The sequence below is a fragment of the Macrotis lagotis genome, chromosome X (genome assembly GCF_037893015.1).
Source record: "Macrotis lagotis isolate mMagLag1 chromosome X, bilby.v1.9.chrom.fasta, whole genome shotgun sequence".
NCBI lineage: Eukaryota > Metazoa > Chordata > Mammalia > Peramelemorphia > Peramelidae > Macrotis > Macrotis lagotis.
The window spans coordinates 602,014,718-602,035,782 of NC_133666.1; the positions used below are offsets into that span (position 1 = coordinate 602,014,718).

A 21,065-nucleotide genomic window follows, 5' to 3' on the forward strand; every position below is an offset into this window, starting at 1 on the left:
GTCACAATCAAACAAGCACTGTGTTAAGTACAGGAAATACAGATAGAGGCAAAAAACAGCTGCTTCCAAGAAGATGCTTGTATTCTAAAAAAGAATCAGGACAACCAATATGAATACAGAATGGAGGACAACCTCAGAGGGAGCACCAGAGAGCTCTTGATTTGAGTCTTTAAGAAGGCCAGGGACTTTTAATAAGTAAAGATTGTGAGGGAGACAATTGGGAACAGCCAGTGCAAAGGCAAGGAGATAGGAGATAAGAGTATCATGTGTGAGGAAGTGCAAGTAGTTCATGATCATTCATAAAATTAATACAAGAGAATAAATTTTAAGAATGGAAAGGCAAGAAGGGATGTGGTTATAAATGGCTTCATGTGTAGATTTGCTCTTAGAAGTAAAAGGGAATGACTAGAGTTTATTGAGGCGGGGGTGGGGGAAGACATGATCAGAGCTAAACTTTAAAAATCACTTTGAAGGTTAGAGTTTAGAAAGACCAATAGCAGGGAAACCACCTGAAAGGCAATCACAATCTAGACAAAAGGTGATAAGAGGCTGAATTAGGGTGGTGGCTAGGTGAGTGAAGAAAAGGGGTGTATGTCACGTTGTAAAGAAAAGAAAATGGTTTTACTGGAAACTGATTAGATATGTAGGGTGAGAGGATAAAGGAAAAATAACATGCTTTCAAACTTGTATGACTGAAAATGGTGGTGACTTGGAAAGTAAAAGGTAAGTTCAGAAGACAAGACTTTTATGAGTTCTATTTTGCATGTAATGAGTTTAAGATGCCTGTGGAACATTAAGTTCAAGATGTGCAAGAGAAAATTGATAATGTGAAACAATTCAGGAGAGAGGTTAGGGTTTGATAGATCATAGAATAGAAATAATATTTAAACTCTTGAGAACTCATGAGGTAACCAAGTCATAAATTAGAGAGAAAAGAGGGGAGAATCCAGAAAAGAATCCAGAATCCAAAAACAAAACAAAACAAAACAACACTGGTGGACATCCCCAGTTAGCCTATTTGTTATACATATAAAGAGGAGAAACAGAGAAGAGACAAAAATCGGAGGAAGATATCAAGTATGAAAAGGAAAGCTCATAAAAGAGTAGAGTTGAGTGGTGAGAGATATAATGAGTATAATTTGGGATATGTTAAAATTGAGTGTTTTTTCTTAATCCTCATCTTTCTTGACCTTTCTGTGGGCTTTGATACTGTGGATCATCTTCTCCTTGGTATTCTCTTCTCTGTTTTCTAAATTTTCAGGACACTATTCTCTTCCAGTTCTCTTACTGATTGATCCTGCTTAGTCTCCTGGATTTTTATTCAAGTCATGCCCAATAATAGTAAGTATTCCAAGAGGTTGTATCTTGAAACTTTTTTTCTCTTTCTGTGCTATTTAACATGATCTCATCCTACTAATATGGATTCAGTTTTCACCCTTCTGCTAATGATTTTCAAATATACTTATCAGTCTAATCTCCTGTATCTCAAATTGCCTACTAGGTATCTTGAACTGAATTTCCTTTAGACATCTCAAACGCAACATGTCTAAAACTAAACTCTATCTCCCTCCCCATCCCCAACCCACTTACTATTGCATCTACCTGCCCAAGCATCTCTCAGTTCAAATATATTCTTCATTTTGCCACCAAAGTGACCTTCTTAAAGTGAAGGGATGATGATCATACCATCCCTCTACTCAATAAATTCTAGTGTTTCTCTAGTAACCGCAGGATCAAATAAGATTTTATCTGTCCCTTCAGAAATTCATTTCTGTATAAGTTCTCTATAACCCCAAGAAACAAATAAAAAAAAATCCTCTTGCATTCCTAGCTCATTAGCAGAAGTGTGAAAATTCTTTTTTTTTGGAAATTCTTAAACCTTATACCCCATCTTCCCTCGGCCCACATAAATCTTTGCTGCTCCTTGGACAAGACACTTCATAACTCAGCCCCACTCATTCTCTGGCTAATTCTCATTCCTTTTGCTCTCCCTCCTTATTTTTTCCCCTTGATTTTCCTAACTCTCTTCAAGTCTCAAATTTGTTTTTAGCTCCCCTGTTAGACTATAACTTCCTTAGAAATAGGAGCTATTTTTTTTCCTTCTTTTTCTGTATACTCATCACAGTACCAGCACACAATAGGCACTTAATAAATCCTAAATGATTGACTGATTAGAGACTGGATTTAAGGCACAAGGAGATGATCATTAGAGATAAAATGTTGCAGAAGGACTGAGAAGAATGAGGATTGAGAAGGTTTCATTAGATATAGCAATTAAGAGATCACTGGTATAGAGCCTCCTTTGTAGAATGAGGAGGGTGAAAGTCAGATTTTTAGAGCTTTAGAGAAGAATCAGGGAAAGGAAGTAGAGGCACTGATTGTATGTGACTTTTTCAAGGAGCTTAGCTGATTGAGGAGAGAAATATCCTGAGAGCTGTCCAACAGGATAAGAGCATCACATTTATGTTCTAGCCCCTGGGCATGAATGTACCTTGAAGCTCTCTACACTCTCTCTAGCCTCTCTATCTTGATAACCTATTTCATGAATTCCATTACCATTAGCATGATTCCCTAAGGAAGAGGGAAGAAAAATGTGCCAATCAGTCAAATACCACCGCTACCACCTCTTTCAGATCCAAGAGCTCACACATGAATACTTCCCCACATATCTCTTACGCTGCTTCTAGCCCAATTGCCATAGGCTTCCTGGAGGGGAGCAACAGTGGTGGAAAACTGACCCACTATTCTTGCCTCCAATAACACCAAGTGCCAATCAATTGCAATGAAAGTATAGATCAGTCCAAAAAGAAAAAATAAAGTTATTAAGTGCCAGATAGCATGACAAGTAGTTTAAACATTATCATCTTATTTGATCTTCACAATTGTCAAGAGGTAATTTGAGGAAGCTAAAGCAGAGAGAGGTTAGGCCTGGCTGGACACTAATCCCCTGAAAAGGGGTTCAGCCATTCTAACTGTAAATAGCAAAGTAATCAAGCCAATCTAGTTAAAACAACAGGTACTCTCTAGGAAAGATAAGTGATATGGTCCAAGCAAATCAAAGCCTAGCTATCACCACTCCCTCCCCCATAAACCTCAATGGAGATGTCTCAGAACCTGATTCCCAAAAGTAATGGGAATAAGAGTGCCCCCTTCTCACCTCCCAGACTATTGGCCCAATTTTCATTCCATCATTCAGGGACCCAACCCTTGTGAAGATGTGAGCTGACAACTATTTTGGGGAAAGGTTTCAGTCTCTGCCTGCTCAGTCAATGAACATTTATTAAGCATTTAATATATACCAAGCAGGTAGATATTAACATGGAAAAGATAGTCTGTGCTCTCAAGGAACTTATGATGGAGTATGAAGGAAGGAATCTAGTAATGAAAGATGAAGAGAAGGTAGCCTGGGTGGCCTTAGCCATCTCTACTTGGATACCACATAGATAATGCTAAAAACATAAGTTGATATAATTCTTTCCAAACTGATCCATCCTCCTAACTTCTTGATTTGCAATATGGGGTCACCCTCAACTCTTCACTCTCCTCCTATTTGACAGATCAAATTGATGCTATTTCCTCAACTTTTCTCAGATATTTTCCTGTTTCTTTGCCCACTTCTCATTTTCCAACAGCCTGTCATGGTCTCCCTGCATCCTCAATACTCATTAGCTGTGTGACCCAACTAAGTCACTTAACTTTGCTTTGTCTGCTTTTTCATTTGTAAAAATGGGGATAACACTACCTCCCAGAGTTATTGTGAGGATAAAATTAGGCAACATATGTATAGCAATTTGAAAACTATATAAGTGCTATATAAATATATATTTTTGCTGTTATTATATAAAATCAAAGGAACTCAAATAGTCTCTTTGGAGAGACAAAGTAGATGAAGGAATTGGTTTTTGTCTGTACCCAAAGGCAAAAAAGAAATAATACTATCATGAGACATAATATGGTGACTTCATATTTCAGGGGTCATGATGAATATTTTTAATAAGATCACTATGTAGAGATGTGAATTAGTCTATAATTGAAATTAGGTTTTAAAAGCAAGCTCATTTGATTAAGAACTCCCATAGCTCTGCAAGTTACAAGGCCTTCAAAGGTAGAGAGGTCCAATATGTATCACTTGATTTTCTCTCTTAAGAGTTTTATAGAACATTAAAATACCCAGATGGTATCCTGTGTTCAAGTTGTGATAGTCTGACAATGATGGGAATGAGGACCACATGAAATCAAAACTTGAGAATGAATGTATATTTGAATAGTTGATGCAATGTTTCTAGTTCCAGAATGATGCGAATTCACTAAGTTACAAATGGTTAATTGATCTTTTTGTTCAAGTTGTTGGTTATATTCCATGGCGAAGGGGAAGAGTGACTGTTGAAAGATTAATGGTATTATAACATTTAGGAGGTGACAGAATTTAACATTTTTAATTTGTTACATCACAAAGCAATCAACTGAATGCTATATTTTAAATTATCGGTACATCTCTGGGATTTAAGATTCATGAGCTATTTCCACTGATGCTTTCCCAAAATGATTTATGCTAATAATGATAGTGCAAAACACCATATTCCACTATAGCCAGATTGTTGAGGATCAACTTCCTTTAACTTTCCAAAATGATATGCCTGTTAATACAGTCCCCTGCAGACCATTTTACTAGAAACTATTAAGGGACTAGAAAAAAATTCCTAATTAGTCATCTTCAGGAAAACTAATCCCCAGGGATAACTACTTCCCAAACTAGTTAGTGATAAAAAAATTTTAACTTTGAAAACATAAGATACCTAATAAATTTCCCAAACTAGTGATTAAAAAAATGAATTCTGAAAACAGATACCTAATAAATTTTTATTGAGTGACTTAACTTGAATTACTTTTTGTATTATTTTAAAATTTAATGGGGATAAAGGTTAAAGGAGCTTTCTCTAGGGATTTAGTGGAACATCCCACAATATCTGTATGTTCCAACTAATTCTAGTATCTTTTTGGCTCAACTTCATAATTGGTCTTGATTACAGTAATATCCATGCCAGCTAAGTGTAAAATTAGGGTAGCATTCTTCTCAAAAAGAATTTCAAATGTCCTTTAATCTATGCTATCAAACATTTTTATCAATGAATTGGACAAAAAAAGGGATATCATTATCAAATTTGGAATAGTCATGAAGTTAGGAGGGAGAGCTGATTCTTTTATATAGGACTGTCAGGACACAAAAGTATTTCAAAAGACTAGAGCTATGAGGCAAATCCAATTAGCTGAATCTTTGCAAAGATAAAACAATCCTTTATCTAGGTTCAAAAAAATTAACTAAAAATTCAGGATAGATGACAGTTGAACATGAAAAAGACATGAAAATTTTGGTGGACATTAGGATCAATGTGAATTAACAGTATGGCAATTAATTTAAAAATTCTAACTACATAGTTTTTTGAAATTATCACAATTTTTATTATATTTAGATATTACATAAAACAGGATAAAATCTACCCCTTTAAGTTACAAAGTGCAAAATGAAAGCACCTCATTGTTTCAAAAGTGTGCAATCACAAAAAATGCATAACCACAATAAATGTATTTAAAATTATTTTAAATAATATTTCTGGATATATTGCATTGTAAGACTGTCATCTTTTTCACAAGTTTGAGTTGAAGGAAATCCAACTTCCCAGAAGTTTTTGGGTATGTTAGGAGGAATATTGTGTAAATGGTGTCTTGAATTAAGAGGCTGGTTTCTTTTCACTTTCTTCTGAGATATTTTTGTATTAAATTACACTTTTTTGGCATGTATGTATGAACAATTTTCTCCTCTTTTTTCCTCAATGTAAGGGAAATTTTACAATGTATTTTTTTTCTTTCAACATCTTTAAATTAAGGTTCCACAAATGCTTTTTGTTTTGACTTTATCAGGTTTTGATCATATCTTCATGACTGTTTAATTTCTTTGCAGCAACTATAATTCTTCATTTTTTACTTGGGAGATTTTCTTCTGGCTCACAGAGTGGAGAACTATCTGCCAAACAAGATTTGTATTCTTAACATGTTGCCTGATCAAACAATTCAGATAAGCTATCATTCACTTTTCTTTCTCGATTTCAACTTTCCTCTCCCGTCTCTGGCTTCTTGATTTTAAGAAGCACAGTTTCACTAATAAATATACAGTCCATGTCCATTTATCTAATATAATAATATCCATTTTATTGTAAACATCTGCAATTGGATCTATACTCCATTGGATATTTTCTAAGAATGATTTATCTTTTTAATCCTGGAGAACTTGTGTTTTAGTTACTGTGCAAGAATTTAGCTGAAGAACTGAGGCAAGTCCACAATCTCCAAGTTACAACATGCTTTTCATTTTCATTGGTTCAATCACTAGTAACCTTCATGCCATCAAAAAGACACTCTAAATCCAGACTTATGTGGAAGTAGAGGAATTCTGAAAGCAGGATTTTTCTTCTTCTTTTATTTGTAGTTGTATTTTTTTTAACTTTGGGGATGATTTATTGTGAGACAGGAAGATATATTCCTGGAAACTGGGGTCCTCTTGCTACTCTCTGCCTATAATGTAGGTCCCACTTAAAATTTGTCCTACAAGAGGAGCCTTTGGAATGGATTTCCAAGTATCGTGAAAAGCTATTTGCCTAAATCAGTTTTTACAAACCTCATTTCCTTGGCTTTTTTCTTGAAGGTGGATAGTTGAAAATCTAACAGATAGATCCAGGGGATTATCCATTATAGAATCTCCATTGATAGAAATATGAATTATCTCCTTGGAAAGGAAAAGCAGTTTCTTTATCAAAAGAGATTTGGGAACAGTGTTCACTTTCTTTTTCACTCATCTTCCTTCAGCTCCTCTGTCTTCCTATGGTTTCAATGACACAAAAAGATCATTTTTTTTCAGTAGTTTCATCTTTTGGATTGTCAGTTTAAACTTGTTTACTTATTGATTCATTTACCTTCTTTCTCACAAGTATCTGCTTAATGGAAGAATGATAAATAATAATGACTTGCTTGAGAATTAAGATAAAGCTGGTATCTTCAGATTTTGAGCTAGGTTTCTATGGTCTAGAATAAGAAGCATTACTGGGGGGATTTGTTTTGAGATGGGACTTTTCCCAGACACTAAAAGGGGACAAACTTATTATTTAACCCTAAGCCATTTTTCATCTTAGAAGCAGTCCCTCCCCACCCCCAAACAGGAGCAGTTGACCAAGCAGTCCAGTCAATTTCTGGTAACATCCCCAAAGAAGAATCTGAAAATCTTAAACCATCTTCCTTACTTTTTTTGTGGATTCCTGAAAGGGTTGTTTCTTTGTCTCTCTTGCTTGGAGCAGTTCTTCATTGGGAAGACTCAAAGCACTTTGAGTCAGATTCTTCTGGGATACCAATTCCAAGTGTTTCAGCAACAATGACAGCTAAGTTAAAAAATGATTTCTCATTAGGATAACTACAGGTATCTTGGATATTGGGCAGAGGTGATAATGTTTGATCACAAGTATTTGCCATAAGAATTTTACTTTCATAATGATTTTTCTGCAGTTGAGTAGAAGATTTTAGACCTTTTGCTAATTCATTTGTACAAAGAGTATGTGTTCGCTTTACATGGCAGACATGTAGGTTTTCCTTCTTTCTTCACAGTGTGTAGTCCAGGAAATGAGGAAAGTCAACATAGGTGAATCGGGGACAGCTTCTGCTTCAGGTTCTGATGCTTTAATGATGTTTCTTCTCAATTTTCTGCAGTTGTTCTAAAAGTTTTTTGTTTTCTTCTTGTAAGGCATTTTTATGATTCTTAAGTTCAGTGATAAGGTTAAGATTTTGTTGCTGGATATGGTCAAACTCCTGCTGTTGCTTCCTCATGTCTTCTTCAGTAGCTGCACAACGGTCACATAACCCTGCTCTTAAGCGATCTTCCAAAACTCTAATGAAGTCGTGAAGGATTTTCTGTTGCTCTCTTAGCTGTTGAATTCTGGCTCCAAAAAACACAAAACACTTTTCCAATCTTTGCGCATCTAAATTCCGACCCCTTTCCAGCGTGTGTATTTTGATCTGCAAGGCTTGTATTTCTTTGTCCTGACACTCCTCCACTTTTGCCTGGAGATCTTTAGAATCGCTGTCTGCTCCTGCAGAACCGGGACTGCTGCAGCTGCTGGCAGGGACGTTCATCTTGCTTTCCCTGGTCCCAATCTTCCTGAGCCGGTGTCCTCTGCTCACCCTGCCGTCTTGCTGGCACTTTGTGAACTTGTCCCTGGGAAGACAGTTGGGCTGCCCACCTGAGCGCAGGTAGGGAGGAGGGGGAGGGGGGCTCTCACCGCCTGACCGGAAGTCGAGGGAACTCTAGGCATGGGGAACCCAAGGGCTGGGGGTGGGGGGGCAGGGAACACGAGGCGGCTGGACTCCTCGCAGAGATCTCGGGGGGCTTTGCGGAACTGAGCAGCGGTCCGGGGGGGCTGAAGTGAGGTGTTGGCTCTTTTCACTGCCCCCCCCGCCCCCAGGGGTCAGAGGAACCTCGACCCTGGGGTCCTGGGGAGATGAGGGGAAGGAGGGGGGAAAGGTTTCTTAAGGTTTATGAAGAGAGGGGCTGGTCCCCGGGCTCTGGTCACCCATATATCCAATATCAACATTTCGGGTTTGGGGGCTTTTTTTTAAATAAAAGTTAACGAAAGTCGACATCAAGGGGACTAGGTTGGTGCAAAAATTAGTCCGCAATGGCTCCTATCAACCTGGAAAGTAGCTTCCAGTGCAGCGTGACGGGCTGTACCAGCCTAAGCCGAGATCCGACGATCTAGAACAAAGAAAGGAAAAGCCGGGAGGGTAGCACAGGGCTGGGGAGCCGGGCCAGGGCCAGGGAGCCGGGACGGGGCCAGGGCCTGGGAGCCGGGGCCAGGGCCAGGGCCAGGGAGCCGGGGCCAGGGCCAGGGAGCCAGACCAGGGCCCAGGGAGTCAGGCCAGGGCAGGGTAGCCGGGCCAGGGGTTTCCCAGGATGGCAGACCAAGGAGATCATGGTTTTCCTTCAGTGAAAGTCTTCAAGGACAGGCCGGATGATTTTTGTCAGTTGTCAGGTTTGGGTGGGCCAGGTAGGGACCCCGAAGCCCTTTCCAGTTCAGAAACTGATTCTGTGAACCTTGTAAAGATGAGGGAATGAGCTCATCCACTAAGAAGTGAAGAAAGGAGGGTGTTTTAAATGGGAGAAACAAGGGATATAACAGCTGTCTTCCAGTATTTAAAGGGCTTTCATGTGAAAGGGATAAAATTTGTACTGCTTGGACTCAAAAATGAAAGGTTCAGGGAGACAGATTTAGATTTGAAGAAAATTTGAGGTATCCCAAGTGAAAGGGGTTGCTTTAGGAAGTAATATATTCTTCCCTAGAGTTCTTGGAGTGAGATGACTTTGTGAAGGGGATGTCTAAAGAGTTAGGTCTCTGTTTGGATTAAGGTTAGACTGAATATATATTAAGACCCTTCTACTTTTTGAGATGCTGTCTGTCATTCTATCGGTCCATGTTTATTTAACAATGAAAAATAAAAGGAAAAATAGGCATACAAAGGTATCCCAAAAGGGTTAGTGTAGTTTTTAACTTATTAAAAGCTTGTTAAAATTCTTAAAGCTAAAAAATCAAACTAAGCTATTTGGGACAACTAGTATTTAAAAAGTGTTTTAAGTCATTCAAAGGGATATAAAACTAGCTCCAAGTTTTATTTTTCATCAACATAGTTAAAATTATAGGATTGAATAACAACTAAAACAGGATAACTCCTGATTATAGAAGACCATGATCTAACAAAAACTTTCGTTTCCATAAAATCTTAATGTTTAACAAAGTACTTTTCCTTACGGTAATACTGTAAGGCACATAATGTAGGGCTATCTTATTTAAAAGTAAAGAAGGCTGAAAGTTAGAAGGATCATATATTTGCCAAAGGCTATAAATGTATATAGTATATAGCAGAGTCAAAATTTGAATTTAGGTACTCTAGACCATGCCTGAAAGAACTCAGGCCACTGACCTTGCAACTGTATCCTCATCATCATTCTACCCCTTTTAAACCCTACTACTCTCTCCCTCTGCTTTCCTTAACTCTTTCTTTGAGAACTCTTAACTCTGAAAGGGTGATTTAAATGATTGTTCTTGCTTTACCTACCATTTTTGTCTTCTCTATCCACTACTTTTTTTTTGGAAGGGTGGGGAGGTTAGAAAAGGTGAAGGTGAGCAAGTGTTAGGGAGAGAAGTTATAATGTTGTCCCAACATATGTAACTATGTTGATGAAACATGCTATCTGCTTTCAGAGAAAGAACTGATATTTCTGAATACAAACTGAAGCGTACTATTTTTTTCACTTTTCTTTCCTTTTTTGTTTTATGAGTCTTCCTTTACAAAATGAATATGGGAAAATGTTTTACAATTGTATAATATATATCAGATTGCTTACTGCTTCAAGAAAGGGCAAGGGGAGGAGGGAGGGATAGATGGAATCTAAAACTCAAAACTTAATATGTTACAAATTGTTTTAACATGCAATGGGAGAAAAGATGTTTTTAAAAGAATCTATAAAAATGGTCTGGTATATGTTCAGAATTCCATCAGCCATAACTTTCCCATGAAGAGAAGTTAGAAAGTCCACTTCTGGAAGAACTGAGGCTAAGAAAGACCTTGAGAGACAGTGGAAATGTGGAGATGGTCTACTCTATGTAGCTGGTTCTGGCTGGGTGAAGAGAAGGCTCTTTGAAATGACTGAGGAGGCATTGCTTATGCTTTTGAGCCATTTTCTGACCTATGTTCTTAGAGAAAGTTCAATGAATCCTTTGTCTCTTGAGACCAGCTGGGGGACCATGATCTAAGGTCATATGATCTCAAAAAACTTTGATCTTTGGCATCTAAATTTATTTTCCATTCATCCTCCATTCAGTCATTAAGCAGAGGTCTGACTATGTCAATTCTACTCAATAAACTTTGATAGCTCTATTTGGCATTCAAAATCTTTTATAATCTACCCTCTTCCTACTTTTTCAATATTCTTGCATTTTACTCCCTTCCAGTGACCCTGTCTCCTTGCTGCTCCATAAACAAGACACTCCATCTCTGGCTCCCTATTCAACCTCTCCCCCCACCCCATGCCTGGAATGTTCTCCCTCTTCCACTTGGACTACTGACTTTTCTTATTTCATTTAAGACACAACTAAAGACACAACTAGAAAGCCTTCCTCAAGCCTTCTTCCCTCCCTATATGGTATCCCATTTATAGCTTATTTTGTAAATATATATATATAAAATATATATATGTTTGCTTTCATTTTGTCCCCCATTTAAAAAATTCTAAACTCCTTGAGGGTAAGGACTGTCTTTTACCTCTTTTCATATTCCCAGGACTTAGCACAGTGACTGGCACACAGTAGGCACTTAATAAGTGTTTATTAAATTAACAATAACTGGCATTTATGTAGCAATAATAACTGGCATTTAAAATACTTTACAAATTGCCCATTTTATTCTCACAACTTACTGTTATCCTATTATACAAATGAGAAAACTGAAACAAAGGTTATGTGCCCAGGATCACATAAATTCTAAGCATTGGAGGTTAAAATTGGAACACAGCTCTTTTAGACTCCAGATCCAGCCTTCTATCCACTATACCACCTAGCCTCTGGATGGAGCTTCTGACTTCATCAATTCAAAAGGACATCTTGACATCCCAGTGTTAGTCTGAATTTTCAGAAGTGGCCTTCTGGATCCAGGCCAGTGGAGTAGACAGGACTGCTGCACTGAGACATGAACTTGGTAGAATCAAAGCTATGTATGAACTGAGCAAAATTTGAATCTGTTCCCCTAGAGACCAAGGTTGGTATGTAATGGGAAAATATGGGAAAATGTATGTATTGTTGTTATGAATTTGAAATAATTATGACTTTGAAAAACTACTCAGTGTTAAATGATTAAACAGAACCTATATATGACAGAAATTATTTCTCTCTCATATTAATAGTCAATTAAGAAAACTAGGGAGACCCAAGCTCCCCCCCCCCCCCGTACTATTTCCTTGTCCAATTTCTCAGGAACAGGGCTGATGGAAGACAGGTTTAATTCTGTATACTGATACTTCCACCAAACTAGATAAAACTTCTAATCTAAGATGAAACTCAAGAACCACTGTCTTTTATTCAGGCTTGAGTGGGGAAATACAGATTCTTTGTCTAGATTGCCCTAGGCTGGGGGTGGTTTGTATGTAGTATTTCTGTCCAAGAGGAACATGTTACTCTTTGTCCCTCATTGTAGTGAACTAACTTCTCATCGTAATATTCATTCTTTTCTTAATTGTAAACCAAATGGAGTTGATTGTCTCTCTCTGGAAAAATCCTTCTTCCAAGGGCATATAAGAACCCACAGTCATGATGGTCTTTGATATTCAATCATGTCACTGATCTCTTTTATTAAAATGCTAGCATTATTAATAAAATGACTCATTACCCAGAGATTTTTGTCTCTCAGACTTTTTAAATATCACAAGTACATGTGGGTGGAACATAGCTAGTAAGGGCTTGAGCAAATGGCAGTAAGAGATATCCTCAAATCTTCAAGAGTACCATAGAACCATTAGGGGCAAATCAATGTAGGAGGCCTGGCCTTAAGGAAATATATTCCCTAAAAAATAAGCTTTGTGAATGCAGAGACTGACTCCCTTTTGGATTTGTGTATATGGAATGGAAGTTAGCATAGTAATTGGCACAAAGTGTTTATAAAATGCTATTTATTCATTCATTGCCTCAATTACGTCTTCCATGATCTGAAACACCAAAAAAAGAATATAGTAATAGTTGGTTCCTTTAAGAACTCTGTGACACATTCCCCCCAAAATATTAACTACAACTCTGGCATTGTCAAACTTAAATCAAGTTACATAGATATAAAGACTCTGGATTATGCAAGTGCTTCCCTGAGGCCCTTGCTGGTTGGACATCTCTAGGATTTATGACTTAGTTCTAAAGCCAAAAAAACCACGACAGGAAGATGGAAGTTTTTCATTAGTTCCAAGCTAGCCATCAATTTTATAAAATGCAAGCTGGTACAAAGTCACCCTAAGAACTATACAACAGTGGAAAAAAATCAAGAAAGCATCAGGACTCTTAATTTTAGTGCTCTTTTACAGCTAAACTGAGGCACTTATTTAACTTATGACATTGCATAAAAAGCAGTGGAGCATTGCAGAAAGCCTTTTATTGTACTGAGATTCTGAAGACTCAGGTTCAAAGGCCTGCATTGCCATAATAAGTAGGGAGTAGTCTGACTGAAACCAGTCTGAATCTCAGTTTCCCTACCTGTCCAATGAGCCTGGAATAAAACTGGATAATTATAATCAATAAAACTGGAATCTTTACTATATATGCAATATATCCTCTACTTCTATATATCCCTAAGATTTCAATGATGTAGAGAATTCCCAGGGTAGAATCTACCCTCTCCATCACAGAAAATCAACAACTCAACTTTAACTTATAATCATAGAAATACTTAGGTAATTTGTCCACAAGTTGAGGCAGGACTTGAATCCAGATTTTCTTGACTTCAAAGCTGGCTCTCTATTCACTGTGCTATGTTTACTTTCTTAAATTATGGGTTTCTTACAATTATTTATCTTTAAGATATTTTTAATTTGAATTCCATATTCTCTCCCTCTCTCTCACCCCATCCATTGAAAAGGCAAGAAATGGGATATTATGTAAAATCATGCAAAATATATTTCCATATTAACTACACTGTAAAAAAAAGCAAGGAAAATACAAAGTGAAAAAAATTATACTTCAATTTGCATTCACATGCCATTAGGCCTTTCTGTAGAGGTAGATGGCATTTTTCATCTTTAAATCTTTTGGAATTGTTTTGGATCATTGTATTGATAAGAATAGCTAAGTCACTTACAATTGATCACTGTACCTGATTCTATTCACTTCATTTTAATCAGTTCATGGAAGTCTTCCTAGGTTTTTCTGAAACCATCCTTCTCTTCATATATACAATGAATGGAATAGTATTGGTGCAAGGAACAACTTGTACATAGAGAAGTATATGCAACACTTAATGATAAGATTTAAGATTTCATTGGTATAGTAAGTAGAACCTGCACAAAATATATGCCTGCTCAAGACAAACAGAAGTCTCAGTTGTTTTGTATAACAATTCCTCAAATTTTTCCAAGAAAACTACTTTGTCTCTTCTGGTACTTAGTTTTGCACAATCGCCTCTCCTTGTACAATAGTATTCCATGACAATCACATTCTATAACTTGTTCAGTCATTCCCCAATTGATAAGCATTCCTTCAATTTCAAATTCTTGATGGCTGCCACCACACACACACACACACACACACACACACACACACACACACACATAAATCTGTGATATTTTTACACATATACATCCTTTCCTTTTATCTCCTTGGGATATAAACTTAATAATGGAATTGTTGGGTAAAAGCGTGTGCACAGTTCTATAGTCCTTTGGACATAGTTCTAAATTGCTCTTCAGAATGGTTGGATCAATTCACAAATACACTAACAGTGCATTAAATATCTCAATTTTTCCACGTCCCCTTCAACATTTTTCAGTTTCAGTTTCTGTCATTTTAGACAATCTTACAGGTGTGAAGTGGCATCTCAGAGTTAGTTTAATTTGCATTTCCCCAATCAATAATGATTCAAAGCATTTTTATATGACTACAGATAGTTTTGGTTTCTTCTGATAACTGCTTGTTCCTATCATTTTGTAAAGGACTCACATGGAATTATGTCCTAATGCCAATAGAAATGGCCTGCCATCACTGGGACTAGGACGCTTGACTAGGCAAGTCAGGAAATATGACATAATCATAGTTCATACTATAAGTCACACTAGAAGAGTATGAACAGGATGGTGAGGAGAATTAGTGAACATACAAAAGAATCTATTGACAGAGCCTGAAGAAGAAAAGTACAAGGAGAGGCAAAATATTTTTCTTGAAAAATTTGAAGGACTGTTATTCAGAATAATCAAGACTTCTGTGTCACTCAATAAGATACATATTTTATGCAGATAAAATTTATGAAATTGGAAGTCCAGTCCAGTTCCTATTGTTAGATACTGCATATTTCTCTCTAATGGAAGTGCCATGAGGGACAACTGTCACTTTTACTTCAGTATTTGTTTCACCAGTGCAAAGCATAGTGTCAGCACAAACACACAGTAGTAAGTAAATAAATACTGCTCATTCATTCACTCATGACTACTACACTCCCTTTGCCTCTATGGTTCTGTGTGACAACAGGCAAGATTTTATTTCCCTCATTACATAATTTGGATAAAAAGATGAGGAAAAAAACACAATCTTATTTTTCTTCTTTTGCTCCACTTTAAAATAGAAAAAAATAAAAGTTTTTTTAAAAAAATAAAACAATATTCTTAAAGATGGAATGTTTTCAAATGCAAAAGTAAAATTTCAAAATTGACTTGCATTTAGTCAATTATCTCATCTCCATAAGTAGCAATGAATCAATCTGCTCAAAACAAATTCTAGTTGAGTAGATTAGAATACTTTTTAGTGCTTGGCATTTAATTGCTTTGGAATTCCCTTTGCTATCAAAACATATAGAATTCTCATATTTCAAATTATGAGCCAAGCAATTTATTATTTTAATATGACCAGTCCATTTTCCTTACTGTATTAAACTACATTAAAAATTCAAAGTTTTATGAAATTGAAATATTTTATTTAGCAAAGAGGTATAGTTTACAAGGACAGGGATTGCCTTTTTACCAACCAGAAGTGATTGAAATAGGCCTCATACCAAAGAGTCCAGCTATTGGGATAAAACACTCTCTTCGATAAAAACTGCTGGGAAAATTGGAAGTTAATATGGAAGAAACTTAAATTAGACCAACACTTCACACCTTATACCAAGATAAGATTAAAAATGGATACAGGATTTAGACATAAAAAACAATGTTATAAGCAAAGTAGAAGATCAAGGACTAGTTTACCTTTCAACTATGGAAACAGTGTCAGATATCTGTCAGATCTATGGAAAGGGAAGTAGTTTATGATTAAGGACAAGATGGAGAACATCACTAAAAACAAACTAGATGATTTTGATTACATTAAATTAAAAAGCTTTTGCACAGACAAAACCACTGTAAGTGAGATGAAAAGAAATGCAGTAAACTGGGAAACAATCTTTACAACTAATGTTTCTGATGAAGGACTCATTTCTAAAATATACAGAGAACTGAGTCAAATTTAAAAAAAAGCTATTCCCCAAATGACAAATGGTCAAAGGCTATGCAAAGGCAATTTACAGATCAAAGCAATCCATAGTCATATGAATATTTGCTCTAAATCATTACTTATTAGAGAAATGCAAATTAAAGCTTCTCTGAGGTACCACCTCACACCTCAAAGACTGGCCAATATGACCAGAAATGATAATGATCATTGTTGGAAGGGTTTTGGGAAATCTGGGACACTAATACATTGTTGGTGGAGCTGTGAACTCATTCAACGTTTATGGAGAGAAATTTGGAATTATGCCCAAAATGCAACAAAAATGTGCATACCCTTTGATCTAGCAATATCACTACTGGGTCTATACCCTGAAGAGATGATGAAAAAGGTTAAAAACATCACTTGTACAAAAATATTCATAGCAGCCTTGTTTGTGGTGGCAAAGAATTGGAAATCAAGTAAATGTCCTTCATTTGGGGAATGGCTTAACAAACTGTGGTACATGTATGTCATAGAACACTATTGTTCTATTAGAAACCAGGAGGGATGGGAATTCAGGGAAGCCTGGAAGGATTTGCATGAACTGATGCTGAGTGAGATGAGCAGAACCAGAAAAACACAGTACACCCTAACAGCAACATGGGAGTGATGATCAACCTTGATGGACTCTTGCATTCCATCAGTGCATCAATCAGGGACAATTTGGGGCTGTCTGTGATGGAGAATACCATCTGTATCCAGAGAAAGAACTGTGGACTTAGAACAAAGACCAAGGACCTTTAAGGAAAAAAAACCTGAAATCTTATTGTCTGATCTTGCTATCTCTTATACTTTATGTTTCTTCCTTAAGGATATGATTTCTCTCTCACCACATCCAATTTGGATCAATATATACCATGTAAAGACTGGCAAATTGCCTTCTGTGGGGGGTGGGGGGAGGAAAGTAAGATTAGGAGAAAAATTATAAAACTCAAAATAAATAAAATCTTTAGAAACTGAAAAAAAAGGCCTTCATACAAAGAAGGCACACAATATCTGTCAAATGAGGCTTCCACTTCTTCATGACTTTGCATAGGCTGTCTACTTTATCTTAAATGCTCTTTTTTGCCCATCCTCCCAAGATCTAAGAATGCCTAATTCCCTTCAAACATCAGGTCATGAGTCATATCACAGGGTTTTTTTTCTGATGTTATCTTATTTATTATTAGTATTCTCCTCCAACTTTTAAATCATTTTGCATGACTGTGCATTTATTACTTTATTTGTAAACATTTTGCATTCTCCAATAAAATATAAATATCTGAGGGCAAGGGCTGGAGCAGTTTTGTTTCTGTTTCCCTCTAACCAAACATGGAACATTACGCATAGAAGGATCTTAATAAATAGTATTTCTTAATCGAACCTCATTTACTATTTGAGAATCTTAAATAATAAAGAGTACATGATACACAAAAGGTAAAGAGCCCCTATGTTAAAGATACCTTATGCTAGCATTTTTAAAAGTTCAATTAGTTTTAAATATTTAATTGGTTTTATAATTTTTAAGAGTTAAGCTCACAAAAAATTACTTTAAACTATATAATATATATATATATATATATATATATATGCACCTATAAGTAGACTCTTATAGATACCTTTTCAGGAAGAAAGAATAGAATTTCTGTCTTACATAAATGACTTACCTAAGACTAAAAGGTTTATTACCACCTAGACATAAGATAGTGCCTCAAGTTCTGAAAGGTGATGTGTAAGGAAATGATCAAAAGTGGTCTGCGAAATGACTCACTGTCAGAACTGAAGAGTCCTAAAGTATGGAAAGTCAGCAGTAAGCCACACTGCACAGCTTCCTAAAAGATCAAATACTGGATTCAGAATATCATTTCTTTTTTACTGTCTCGCAGATACACTTTCTGAATTCATGACTTGTCATACAGAATACTCTGAAATCCATTGAGCTGTTTTAGGAGACACATAAAAGGTAGGTAAGTGCCCCTTTGGCTTACTTGGTGCCTCACATAAAGGGACACACAGAAGTCCAGACCACCTTCCTACTCTTAGATGAAACATCATCATCATTATCCTAACTGACAGTTCTAAGGACCTTTGAGGTTCACCACATGCTTCTCTCAAAACAGCTTCAGGAAGAAGGTAGTGCTGCCAATACAATTTCATCCATTCCATGGATGAGAAAACAGAGGCAGCCAGAAAGGGTACCAATAGTAAATGTTGGGACAATTAGGTGATGTATTAGAGCACTGGCCCTCAAGTCAGGAAGACCTGAGTTCAAATCCAGCCTCAGATATTTACTAGTTGTGTGATGCTGGGCAAATCACTTAACATTCATTTCCTTTCCCCCCTCAGTTCCCCCATCAAAAAGAGTAAATGTCAGACCTAAATCAAAGGTTCCTGCTGCCAAAGCCAGCACACCTTCTATAATAACAAAGCAACAAAGTTTAACAAACATCATCATCTCTAATGACCTTTATTACCAAATTACCTCTAAAGAAGTGAATACATAACTTCAACAGAAATGTTGCTCAAAGACATAATTCTCTAAGGAGAATTTTCTTCTATACAATCTAAGGAATGAAGTGAGACCATTTTTTGAGTGAAGTAGATAAATTAATTTGGATCACAGGATCATATAGGCCATCTACTCTTAACTCCTGCCTACAATGTCTCCAAGAAGTAATCATCCAACTTTTGCCAATAAACCTCTACTGATAAGGATTCACTACCTCAAAGGGTTTTATTTTTCAATAGCTTTAATCATTAGGAAGCTCCTACTTGTGTAATCAAAAGATATATAATGCAATTTCCTCTTATGGTTCCTAGACCTGCCTTCTGGGGTCAAGAAGAGGAAGTCTAATCCTTACAATTTCAATTTCTTTTTTTTTTAGTTGTTTTTTTTTTGTAAGGCAATGGGGTTAAGTGGCTTGCCCAAGGCCACACAGCTAGGTAATTATTAAGTGTCTGAGGTCAGATTTGAACTCAAGTACTCCTGACTCCAGGGCCGGTGTTCTATCCACTGCGCCACCTAGCTGCCCCTACAATTTCAATTTCAACAAAGGTAATAAGACTTTCCTTTTCCAGCCTGTCCTCCTCCTATCTTCAGGCTAAACATTTTTAATCTTCCTACCAATCCCAGCATATTATGATTCCCAGTCATTTGCTCTGGATATACCAAGTTTGTTAAAATCTTTCCTAAAATTATGTTCAAGATATGGTCCTACCAGGGCAAAATGTAGTAGGATTATCACCTCCCACTTATAACTGGCATCTTAGCAGAGGAAATAATACTCATAACATGGAGTCCAAATAGTTAAATCTAAAAATGAACAAAGGGACAAAATCTAATATCCAGCAAAATACTGGTAATTCTGGTCATTAAATAAATTTTAAGGTTATCAAAAACCAAGAGAAACAAAATCCCTATACTCTGTACAGATAATTGGTTAAAAAATAAAAGTAAAATTTTCCTTCAAAAACCTTTACTCAAGTAATTAATCATCCTTAGACAATGCTATCATTCTCTATATGGAAGGTAATCTGAACTGCCACAGAGATCCTCTATAAAACTCTAACTTTACCTTATGACTATCTTGTCAAGGAACATCAGAGATTAAAAAAACCATGTTTCCATTCTGATTTAATAATAACTTGTAGGAATAATAAAAATACATATTTATACAGTATTTTATAGTACAAAGTACTTTTCCACACAAAAACAATGCAAAGCAAGGAGGTAGGTAGCTCAATTCCTATTAATTCCATTTTACAGAAAAGGAAACTGGTGAAATAATTAGCTCCACAGTCACAGAACTAATAAAAGAGATAGGACAGGGACTTGAACCTAAGGTTTTGTCTTAAATCCTAGTTCTCACTATACTATTTATATATAATTCCACTATCTCATTTTATATTTATACTTTTGATATTTTAAATATTAGGCTTTTATGAAATAATGCTAATATTTTAAAAAAAACATTGCTTATCACACCAGTTCAGGTATTTTTAACCTTCCTGGTGTCATGGATGCTTTTTGAGAATAATGATATTTTAAATGGATAAACAAACATATATAATTGTTTTTCTTTGTAAATCTAATGAGTTACAATTATCAAAATATTAATCTCAAATTAAAAATCCATGCAGCAATGGAAGCATAATGATACATATAAAGCATTGTCAAGAAGAGAAGAATTATAATAGTATTTTTTTCTTACGATTGTTTAGAAAGCATCATTCTTCCCTCAATATTCAAAAATCCACTAAGAGAAATCAGGAATTAGGAAGGAAAATAAAGGCTATTAGGTAAGAATGTCAGGGTAGAATGACTATAATGGGAAAAACTGAACAAAGGTTGGTGCAGGGAGTGAGAAACTGAGTTCATTTTCCCCTCTATTATTCTCCCTGCTTCTTCCCTCTGTTTCTCTTCTCCCCCCATTCCATATCTAGATCAGCCTCTCTCTTCACAATCCTCCTTCTCTCCCTTCTTTATCTCTTCTTCCTTCTCTCATTCATTCTTTTTTCTTCCCCTTCTCTGACCACAATATAGTTTCTTCCATTGTGCTGACAATCTAACTCAGCCTAACTTAGTATGTCAGAAAAAAAAGTGATTAACAGCTGGAAAACTAACATGGCCATAAAATATGGTTGATAAACAAGGTTTCCTTCCTTCTTTTAATCATTTTTCATTTTTTCCAGTATATTGTTTGTTTATATTCATTTGCATATTGTCTACCCGTTAGACTGTGAATTCTTGAGAGCAGGGACTGCTCTGACCTCTTTTTGTATTTC

The 21,065-nt window shown here is 36.2% G+C and overlaps 1 protein-coding gene and 2 pseudogenes across 1 annotated transcript in view; all 3 read right to left on the bottom strand.

The window, feature by feature from the left end:
- ZFAT (zinc finger and AT-hook domain containing) overlaps nt 1-21,065 on the bottom strand; it is a 284,095-nt gene that overhangs the window by 86,910 nt on the left and 176,120 nt on the right. The window lies entirely within an intron of this gene.
- Nucleotides 5,594-6,678, bottom strand: LOC141496930 (DNA endonuclease RBBP8 pseudogene; annotated as a pseudogene).
- LOC141499795 (DNA endonuclease RBBP8 pseudogene) lies at nt 6,262-8,332 on the bottom strand (annotated as a pseudogene).